General features: G+C 36.9%; 1 pseudogene; it reads right to left on the bottom strand.

Annotated features, from left to right (window-relative positions):
- Positions 1 to 7,544: 7,544 nt before the first annotated feature.
- Positions 7,545 to 8,206, bottom strand: LOC116083683 (annotated as a pseudogene).
- Between the last annotated feature and the right edge of the window lie 2,347 nt (positions 8,207 to 10,553).

Here is a 10,553-nt window from a genome sequence, read left to right on the forward strand (position 1 = left end):
ACACACACACACACACACACACACACACACACACACACACACACTCCTGCTTTAGTCACCTCATTTTTCTGTTCTCTGGAGAATTTGGATGTATCCTATCTCTAACACATTCTGTCAAATCTCTTTTGTTTTCTTTGTCACTTTGTCTACCCCTCAACTGAATGTCACTTTCAAACATGGCTGCTTTCTTGCATAAAATAAATTTATCTCAATTGTTTGGGATTAAAGGTGAATACTACAGGCATATCTGTATTTCAGCCAGATCACACAGACCTGGAAAGTCTTTGGATGTAAACCCTTGCCATAGCAGTCATGTTGCTGGATTAGAATTTCTCTATACAAATGTACATGAATTACTCTTTTTAAAGTTTAGGAGAAATCAAAATGCTCCAAGGTAAATAAAACTTAGAAAATGACTCCTCACACATCTATCCTTTGAGAATAATAAGATTCCTCAGTTTGCAATGAAAGAATATCAGCCAGTGTGAATTCACAGGAGAAATATCAATCACAGATGGCTGCATCTTCACAGGCAAAGATAAAACAAAGAAAGAGATGGGAATATATATTTTTTAATTTTAACTCTTACTTAACTGCTAATTGATTTATACAAGATAAAAGCACAAAGTAATAATTATGAAACTAAGTTGATAGGCATATACCATAAAAAATGTATAATTTTTGTAACATAGAATATACATTGGAGTAGACAGGGAATATAACAATATTGGAGCACATTTTAAAGTATTATGATTACTTATAGCAATGTAAACTAGAATTGTATGGATTTTTTGTTTTGCAAGTCAATCAAAATCATTAAATATAAGTAAACAACACAGTAAAATAACTAATAACTTACAAAATTAATATATTCTAAAATACCTATTTAACACAGAATACATTAATGAAGAAATAGACAATAATAAGACATAGAAAGAAAATAACAAATGAGTAGCAGAAATAAATAAATGTCTTATCTATATGAAACACATATAACAATACTGTTTATTTTTAACAAAAAATGTTAAAAAGAAACAATATAATATATATGACCAGAGTATAACAACAAAAAGAACAATGGTGTTGTGATACTAATAACAAATAAATAGATCCTATAACAGAAATGTTTACCAGATTAAAAATATATTTTATAAAGCAATAGCAATAACCTCTTAAGAACAAATAGAGGAAAAGAAAAAAAAAAACACATAGAAACCGCAAATGTCAAAACCCATTGTCAGGCACAAAATAAAACTGATAGAAATAAAAGAATAGATAATTCAATAATAATTGAATTGGAGATTTTAGTGCACTAGTTTCAATACAAACAACTATGAGAATAGTAATAAAGAAACAGAAGGATTTAAGAACAGTTAAGTAGACATGAACAATTTCTAAATGACCCGCCTCTAAACTGTACATTTTAATCAATTCTGTGTGAAATTTTCTCACTATCCCTGAAAGAACCCAAACGGAAGCAGAAAACAAGGACCAAAAATTTTCTATGATAGACATCTTTAAGCTTGTTTTCTCTGACCACAATAGAATGCAATTAAAAATCATAGCAGAATGATATTTAGGAAATAAACAAGTAAGTGAAAATTAGCATTACTAATGAATGAAGGTCCAAATATGAAATCACACACAAAGTTTCACTACAGATGAACATGAACAATTGCAGAATATACCATGAAAAGACAAAAAACTAATTGTCTTTTCACCAATTGTTCTTGCCACCAATTGCTGCATATATTCTTATATAGTATGTACAGAAAGGTGATATCAATAGCTAGAGACCAAATCTTTCATGACTTCTTTTTTAAAAAGATTTATTTATGTATTTATTTATTTTATGTATATGAGTACACTGTAGCTATACAGATGGTTGTGAGCCATCATGTAGTTGCTGGGGATTGAATTCAGGACCTCTGTTCACTCCGGTTGGCCCTGTTCACTCTGACCCAAAGATTTATTTATTATTGTATCTAAGTACACTGTAGCTGTTTTCAGACGCACCAGAAAAGTGCGTCACATCTCATTATGGGTGAGCTACCATGTGGTTGCTGGGGTTTGAACTCAGGACCTTTGGAAGAGCAGTCAGTGCTCTTAACCGCTGAGCCATCTCTTCAGCCACCTTTCATGACTTCTTAAAGAGATTTTCTTTTATGGAGAATTAGCAACAATAAAAGAGCTAATAGTAATAAATTTCCTTGAATACAGATTAGTAAGCAGAAATAAATAAACTCTAACTCATCTCCCTAGATTTACATTTTGCTTTATTCATTTGCTTTGCTCATGGCTCAAATTATTTAATCTCTGTGTATCTTGACTATCTCTTATGAGAAATGTAAGTGTTCACTGATTTTTTAGAGAAAGTTTTACTGCTTTGACAGTAAAACTTTATTTGTAGGTAAATTCTCAGAATAGAGACCAACAGGTAAAAAATCCTACTTAAGGATTTACCTATATCATTGTTGAAATTCTGAAATAGAATAGAAATCCTTAGAATGTTTTCAAAGGCTGTTTAAATACTTAAGATCTAACAAAGATAATGGCAATAGTGATTTGTATGTAAAATGATGGGAAAGGCCTCTGAGAGTACACTTGACTGGACTTTGGTGTAGACAAGGTTGCAAGAGTATCTCAGATTGATCCTTGGCTTTCTGCTTAAAGGAAAAGATGGATGAGGAGTCTGAATGTCAAGGCAGGAAAGACGACCTCTATTGCGGGTCTGGATTATGTACAGATGGTCCATTTGAGCACACAGATACACCAAATCTGAAATCCAGAGATGCTGATTTTCAAGTGGTTGTCAGATAGATGAATGAGATCATCTTTGAAAAAAAATGTATAAAGAGAAAACGAACAGGAGAACAAGGATTGAAACTTGGAAAACATTTAAGTTATGGCAGAGCTGGAAAAACCTGCAAAACAAAGATTCAGTGGTGAGAGATTTATAAGAACCAGGAGAGAATACCATCATAAAACCTAAGGGAATAAATCATTTTAAGTACATATCATAAGAATACTACTCAAGGCTGCAAAGATGACCCAAGGAGTATCTCAGTTGTATCTCCAGAACAGGAATGTGGAAGAAGCAGCAGCCAGGTTATACTCCTTGACTGAGTTCAAATCATCAACAAAAGTCTACCCTAATGTGCATGAAAATAGTTCAAAGGCGGGTATTTAGTTTACTTGCCCCCCAACATAGTTGGTCTGTAACATAAACTGTCTCATATGTAGAACTTAATGTTTTCCATGGTTAAAGCTCAAGCATTTTTCTGGTGGCATAGCTAGACTGAGATTTTGCGAAACAACACTATAGCATAGTTCAGCTGAAATCTACAAAACATCTCAAGAATTTCTGGGTTACGATTAATTCCAAGATGGATCTAGTCTGTTCAGACTCAGAGGGCTGCTCCCCTATGGAAGGATAGTCAATATGCATCGAGCAGGAGCAGTTGGTGGTATGGATCATGCTCACTTTCTGCAACAGTTCATTTAACCCTTAGGTAACCCAGCAGTCAGGAACTATTGTTATCTTCAGAGTAGATGTAATGTCGATTGAGAAGCAAGCTGCCCACAGTCAGCAGGGCTATAATCAGTGAGTGTTTCAGATTTGAATGTCATAAAAAAAATCTACAAACTTAGGTTTGTTCATTTTGATTCTATGTATATGCTCCTATGATCAACTCATGAGGACACTTTTTTGTCAAAAGACAAATCTGATGATAGTCGACTAGTACATTTCATCAGTTATACAGAGAAAATACGTTCTGAGATATTCTGAAAAGCTAGGTACTCACATCACAATTTGCAATGCTCATAGTACTTTTAAGATTTGCTTAAACGGGAAATTCTAGTAAAAAGATCTGAAATCAACTCAAACTTTTAATGGTTCAGGCTCCTGAATACTTATTAGGGAAACAATTCAAGTCTATTACTCTCCTAACTTCCTTCCTAATTTTGCCTTCCAGCCAACGTAGAACACATTATTACCTAATACAAAGAAGAAAGTCAAAAGACAAAATGTGCACTCTAAATAAGAAAGTCAGGCTTAAGTAAAATTATGAAGCAAAAGAAATCTGGACTGTCACTAGCCAGCCACACTTTCCTTTCCTTTATGGCCAGATGGTGATTCCACAAGCCAAGGAGTGTCTTCTGATGAGGTCCCATTGCTTTGATGGCCTTTGGGTTGCTAAGCAACCCTCCTTCTGCACATTTACATCTGCCCCTTCATATCACTGCTCATCCAATATTGCTCCTGTTGTCTATTCATTAAACACACACCACACACCAACACACAATGGTCTTCTATTTTTCAGTTTTCCCACATTTTAAAAACTTTATAATCTATTACATTGTAACTATTACTTTTTTAACATTTTTCCCTGTTGCCTTTCTTCAGACAAGATCTTTTAACCCTTTCTGAAACACAACATGTCTGTGCTGATTTCAAAAAACTAAAAATTTTTGAAAAATTTTATTTCTCAAACTGTCCAGTAAAAAAAATTTCTGTCCAAGAAAACAGTTGTACCTTTTGAGTTATTTTCAGGTCAGATGATTGCCCTTCAAATCATAATACCCAAGTATTCATGCTGTTTGTAAAAGAGGGGAGAGTATCGTTTTATTCAACTGGCTGGGGGAAAAAAAGAAGAAAAAAATAGTCTTTCTGGAGATATTTTAAAAACAACATCAGCAAAATACCCACAATGAGGTGTTCTCCAGACACCGCAGGAGCTTCGTGGAGCTATTTTGGAAGAGACAGAGTTCTTTCAGTGCCTTGGATTATACCACCCATGCAGCCTTCCACTCTCTTCACAAATATGATCAGCCCAGCTCAGTACAATTCAATATGATCTCTGATTAACAGAGCTAAAGGCAGATTTGCTGGGAGGACTTTGTGAATTAGGTGAGAAAACAGCCGGTGCTGAAGCAACAGCGCCCTTCAAATATTTGGTGAAGAACATCCCGGCCGTGAGACTCAAATTTAGTAGAGCATTTATTGCTCTGCTTTAATTATGTTTTTAACTTTTAAAATAACTTTGTTATTTTTAAATAGCCAAATATTGGTCAAGAGTTTATCATAAGAACTAAAAGCCAAGCAGTGGCTGGCATGCACTGAGGTCCTACATAAGGTACCTCACTGCTACTGAATAATAAAAATATCAAACCAAAAAAACATAAATTCCTCTAGATAGATTTAGGATGCCTGAGGTGTACATGACAAGAAAATTGAAGCCATGTTTCTCAAGAGGAAAACTTTAGGCATTACTTACCTCAAGTCCCTGTAGATTCTACTTTATCATTAATCCTCTGAAAACTGTTATAAGAAAACAAATACAAGTGAAAAGGAGCTTAATTAAGGGTATTTTTTTAAATAATCTTGTGTTCCTGTAACTACACTTTAAATTACAAAACATGTTTAGAACTTGGGTGACAGTAATCTTATATCACATAAATATAATTATTTAACCAAGTTTAAAATATAATTTTATAAACATTTAAATTCACAGATAATGAATATGATAGTTTTTACAAGCAAAATTTTAAATAACTTAATAGATCAAAAATGTAATTTTTTCCAAAAGTTATTTACTATGTTGAATTAAAAACAGACATGATTATACTCAGACACTGGTAAACACTTCTTAGTAGGAGAAAATAAAATTATATTTGAGATAAAGGAACCAGATTATTCCAGCAAGATAATTAGATAATTCTAAAAAGATTGGTCCTCTCTAACTTTACTTAATATCAAAGACTCAGGGATAGATACGTCTTTTCCTGAAAGAGTATGTGCTCCAAGTATGCGGAAACCTTGATACATAATGACTCGCATGTGTGCAAACACCCACACAATGTACATACACATTTAGTAACATACCTGCACACATAAACATATATATAAATATGAGTAAACACATAAAGTATAAATACACATATAAATGCATTATACAAATTTTTTGTAAATTCATATTGTATGTATTGTCTATGTATGTAATGTGGTATGTGTGTTGTGAATGTATTGTGATACATACCTGCATGTGGAGACCAGAGAAGTAATGCAGTGTATATGTGCATGGTGTGTGTGTGTGTGTGTGTGTGTGTGTGTGTGTGATATACATCGGCATGTGGAAGCCAGAACAGGGATACTGTGTGTATGTGTATTTTTTGTGTTTACGTATGATACATACATGCATATGGAGGCCAGAGTAGAGATATGGTATGTATGTATATGTTGACTGTGTATATGTGATACACACTTGAATGTAGAGTCCAGAGCAGGAGCTAGGGTCTTTCCTCAATTGCTTTCCTCCTTACTATGCTATAACAGGATCTGTCACTCAATCTGAATGTCAGCATTTCTGCTGGCTTCTCAGCACCCACCCGTGTCTACCTGACCCATTCCAATTCCATGACTATCCGCACATGTAGCCATGCCCAGCCTCATGGATGACTGCTGTTCTTTTTTTTTTTTTTAAGCCTGTAAATATACTTTATTTTTTAAAAGCCAATGATCAACAGTAGCTTCACTGGGACAAAGTACTGGCTGCAGGGTAGGTCAATTCTTCAGACTGTGACATTCTAACAGTGACACTTTCTAGCTGGGTATGTGTTCATGCATTATTTTGAATTTAAAACCACAACTGAGGTTTTAAAGAATGTAAGTTCTTAAAAAAATGGCATCCTCATGGAAATGTTCTTTTAGATAAGCTGCTACCTATGAACAGCAAAAACAGATGTGAACAATAGCACATCATAAAGAGTACCATACAAAAGCTTAGGCACTTTATCAAAGAAACCACTTAGAAATACTGTAGATGAGGTCCAATCCTATGGAAGATTCTGCTGGTGCCCCCTCACCAACTTTATAGTTTGTCGGGCTATGCAGAACCTGAGCCCTCAGCTGAAACATCCTTCTTTCCTCACTTGAGGCATAAGAGCATTCCCTCTACAACCACCGGAAGACTGGGAGACAATGGATCCCCTGAACTGATGAGGAAGCAAGCCACGTGAAATGATTTCTTAGGACTTCTCGATGGCACTGTTGTGAATCTGCACGGTCTGCATAATGAGCTTCTGTCCAGATCCCAGGGGTACAGCACTAGCACTGCTCGTAGGGCACATTTATCTTCACTCACTGAACAATCAATGCCTGCTTCAGTCATGGCAAAGGTTCTCAGAGCTTGTCTGACTTGAGCTTGTAACACAGAGACACAATAGACCATGGGACGACAGCAGGAGCAGTGAGGAGGGTGTGGTACTCTGTGGGTATCAAGGACTCAAGAGATGTAAGAGGTACAAAACATCTATTAAGTTTCCAAGTCAAGTGATGCCAGTCCACTACCAATCACAAATCCTGCCTTCACATGTGAAGCCTTTTATACGGTAACTGTGATATTGACCAGATGGTCACACACAGACCCTTCCTAGAGGGCATGAGAATGTCATCTGCTAGGCAGTTTCCTTCCCCCACCTGCCCCAACAGTCTGCAAGGGGCTATCTGGTCCTGCCTACCCAGCAGGAACCTTGACAACCTGCTAGAGGTCTTCTCTTCGGCTCCTAGCTCGATTGTCTTCCTTGGAAGCCCGTGGTTTGGGCTCTCCCTCCTTCTTTTTACCCTTCTCTGGCTTTGTTTTATTTTTCTCCTTGCTTCTTCCTCCTTTGCCCGGGTACATCTGTCCCTCTATAGTGACTTCAGCACACCTGTCTTGACTGACCAAAAAGTCCTTGATCTCCCAGGCATAGCTCCCATCCAGGAGCATGAAGATGGCGTGGTCTGATCCCACGATGAACCTCTGAACATCATAGTTGGCGTTGAACAATCTACCCTGCCACAGGCTGGTGATTTCCTCTGTCTCCTTCTCAGTGGGATTCCCTGAGACCGCGAAAAACATCATCAGAGTCTTCCTTTTCTTTGTTGTTTTCAAGATGTTCTCAGGTTTGCCTGGGGCAAGTCAATAGGTGCCAAGGGTCTCTTGTGTTCTGGAAGTTCTCCTTCTATGTCATCATCTTTCTCCCACTGCTCCAGAAGTCACGCCATGTCAGCATTGTTGTAGTCATGTATGTCCTTTTATTCCATGGAGGTGGGGTGGCCTCGCTCAGGACTGTCAGCAGCTTAGGCTTCAGGAGGAGGGAGCAACAGAAGGTCCAAGGCACACAGAAAGAGAAGAACGGCTCACAGCCACTGGGAGACAGCCATGTTAGCAGCCCATTGTAATGAACTGCACCCATGACTGCTGTTCTTATATTCGCACAGCAAACACTTTCACCCATTGAAAAATCTCCATCCCACCAACTTTTTATACTGTCTGCAATACATGACAAACAGTATCAAAAGTAAACTCCCTCGTACTTGCTCATAAGCATTTTGGTACAGAAGCCTGAGCTTAGGTGACTAGAAACATTATGAAAAAATTTTTATTTTTATTTATCATTTTTGGCTTCCCAAATAGTAGTTTAAAGTAAAAATTGCTTGCACTTTGAAATAGAATATAAACCTTAACCAAAACACTTATCATATTAAACTAATGGAAACAGATTACATCAAATTACTTTCTTTCTAGAAGTCCAGATTAAAAAACATTAATCAAAAGAAAGAAAAGAAAAATACAACCATTGCCTATTAATTTTTATCCTTTGATAATGCCACCATACAGAAAGATTATAAGCCTTAAAATTGAGTATTTTATTATTTAAGTCTCTTTTCTTTTCTAAACCCTAAGGAAAAAAAGATCTTTTGACAGCCAGAACTTTGAAAAATTAGTGTGACAAAATATGCTTCAAGCTCAATTATTTTTAAAAATGTGACAGAAAGAAGTCAGATCCATAGTTAACTTTTGGGAGGGTGATCACAATATGACATACATATTTTACAATGAGATGAAACTGATGCTGTGAACCTTAACACTACATTTAATAATTCATGACTTTAATAGCAAAATTGCAAAATGAAAAATAATTCCTCCATGAACAAAGACCAAAGGAAGATTAATTATTGAGTATCAGCAGTGGTGACACTGTCAGCATACTGGTCAGCTGAGCACAGGAGAGAGAGAGAAAGAGAGAGAAAGAGAGAGAGAAACAGAGACAGAGACAGAGAGACAGAGACAGACAGAGAGAGAAAGAGAGGTGGGGAGATCTTTTCAAAAGGTTGTCATATACTACTCATGCTCAGATTTATTTTATCTAAAACTTACCTCTTCTCTCTCTTCAAAGTTCTCTAAACTCATAAGAGACTCATTAAAACATGTTTTGAATTAAACAAGACACATTTGTTTGTGTTTTCTGTGTTGACATTGATTAGGAGCTCACAGGAGCCCACATACATTTTCCGAAACTACATGGCAACATTAAAATGAAAGTTCAAGAAAGCAATATGATGTATTTTGGGTTTTCTACAGAGTGCTTTGGATGAGGGAAGGGCTCTGTACTTGAAAACCTTACTCAATAAGAAACTCCAGCTGCACTAAGCCTCATGGTCACAAGAAAGTCAACCAAGGGATCACAACCATGTTGCAATAGTATCTAACACAGTGTTTACTACACAAAAATAATCCTCTATTACTTGAGTCTAGATATAAAAGGAGAGAGACTTTAAAAGTGGAATGCAAAGTTCCATTATGAAGAGTACCACTTACTTAAGAAAGCTTCATGCACAGTAATTTAGGTAATTAATACATTTAAAGACTTCTCAGAGTCTAGCAAAAAAGCATAACCTACGAACCAGACCCAAAGTGGTTTCTACTGCTTGATTAATTGGAAAAATAAAGCATGCCATTCTGAGGTCAAGCACAGTAGATCAGTGTAAGCTTTAGCATCTAGGTCACAAAATCAAACACACAGCCAGTGCTTTGTGAGCACTGCTCTCTAGGAAGTCTTGTCAGAAAAACAGTTTTGCTGAAGGAAGTGTTATGTTCAGAATGATGAAAACATCCAACAGTATTAAAGGTATACCAACATCCACTCTCTTGATGAAGACAAAGGGCAAAGATGACAACCAGGGGCCCAGGATCAGAGGTGAGGAGGAACCAACATCTATCCCAACACTGGGAATAACTGGGACCAGCGGGACCAGCACACAGGAACTCCACCAGCCCAGTAGTTCTGGTTCCCTCTAGTCTGTCTGGCCTGGTATTCTGAGCAGACCTGGGGCACAAGCTCCACAGCAAGTCCCTCAACACCCAGAGGAAGCTGCTGCACTCCCAGGTGCTCTAACAAGCCCAGGGTCACAGGATCTCAGAATCACAGGATCACAGAGACAGCTTGACTCTGAGGAGTTCTGACACAACCACGATCACAGGAAGGACAAGCTCCAGTCATATTTAGCAAGGGCAGGCAGCACTAGAGATAACCAGATGGCGGGGGGCAAGCATAAGAAAATAAACAACAGAAACCAAGGTTACTTGGCATCATCAGAACCCTATTCTTCTACCATAGCAAATCCTGGACACACCATCACACTGGAAAAGCAAGACCCAGTTCTAAAATCACTTCTCATGATGATGATACAGGACTTTAAGAAAGACATAAATAGCACCCTCAAAGAA

This window comes from Mastomys coucha, unplaced genomic scaffold, assembly GCF_008632895.1.
Source record: "Mastomys coucha isolate ucsf_1 unplaced genomic scaffold, UCSF_Mcou_1 pScaffold8, whole genome shotgun sequence".
NCBI classification, from domain to species: domain Eukaryota; kingdom Metazoa; phylum Chordata; class Mammalia; order Rodentia; family Muridae; genus Mastomys; species Mastomys coucha.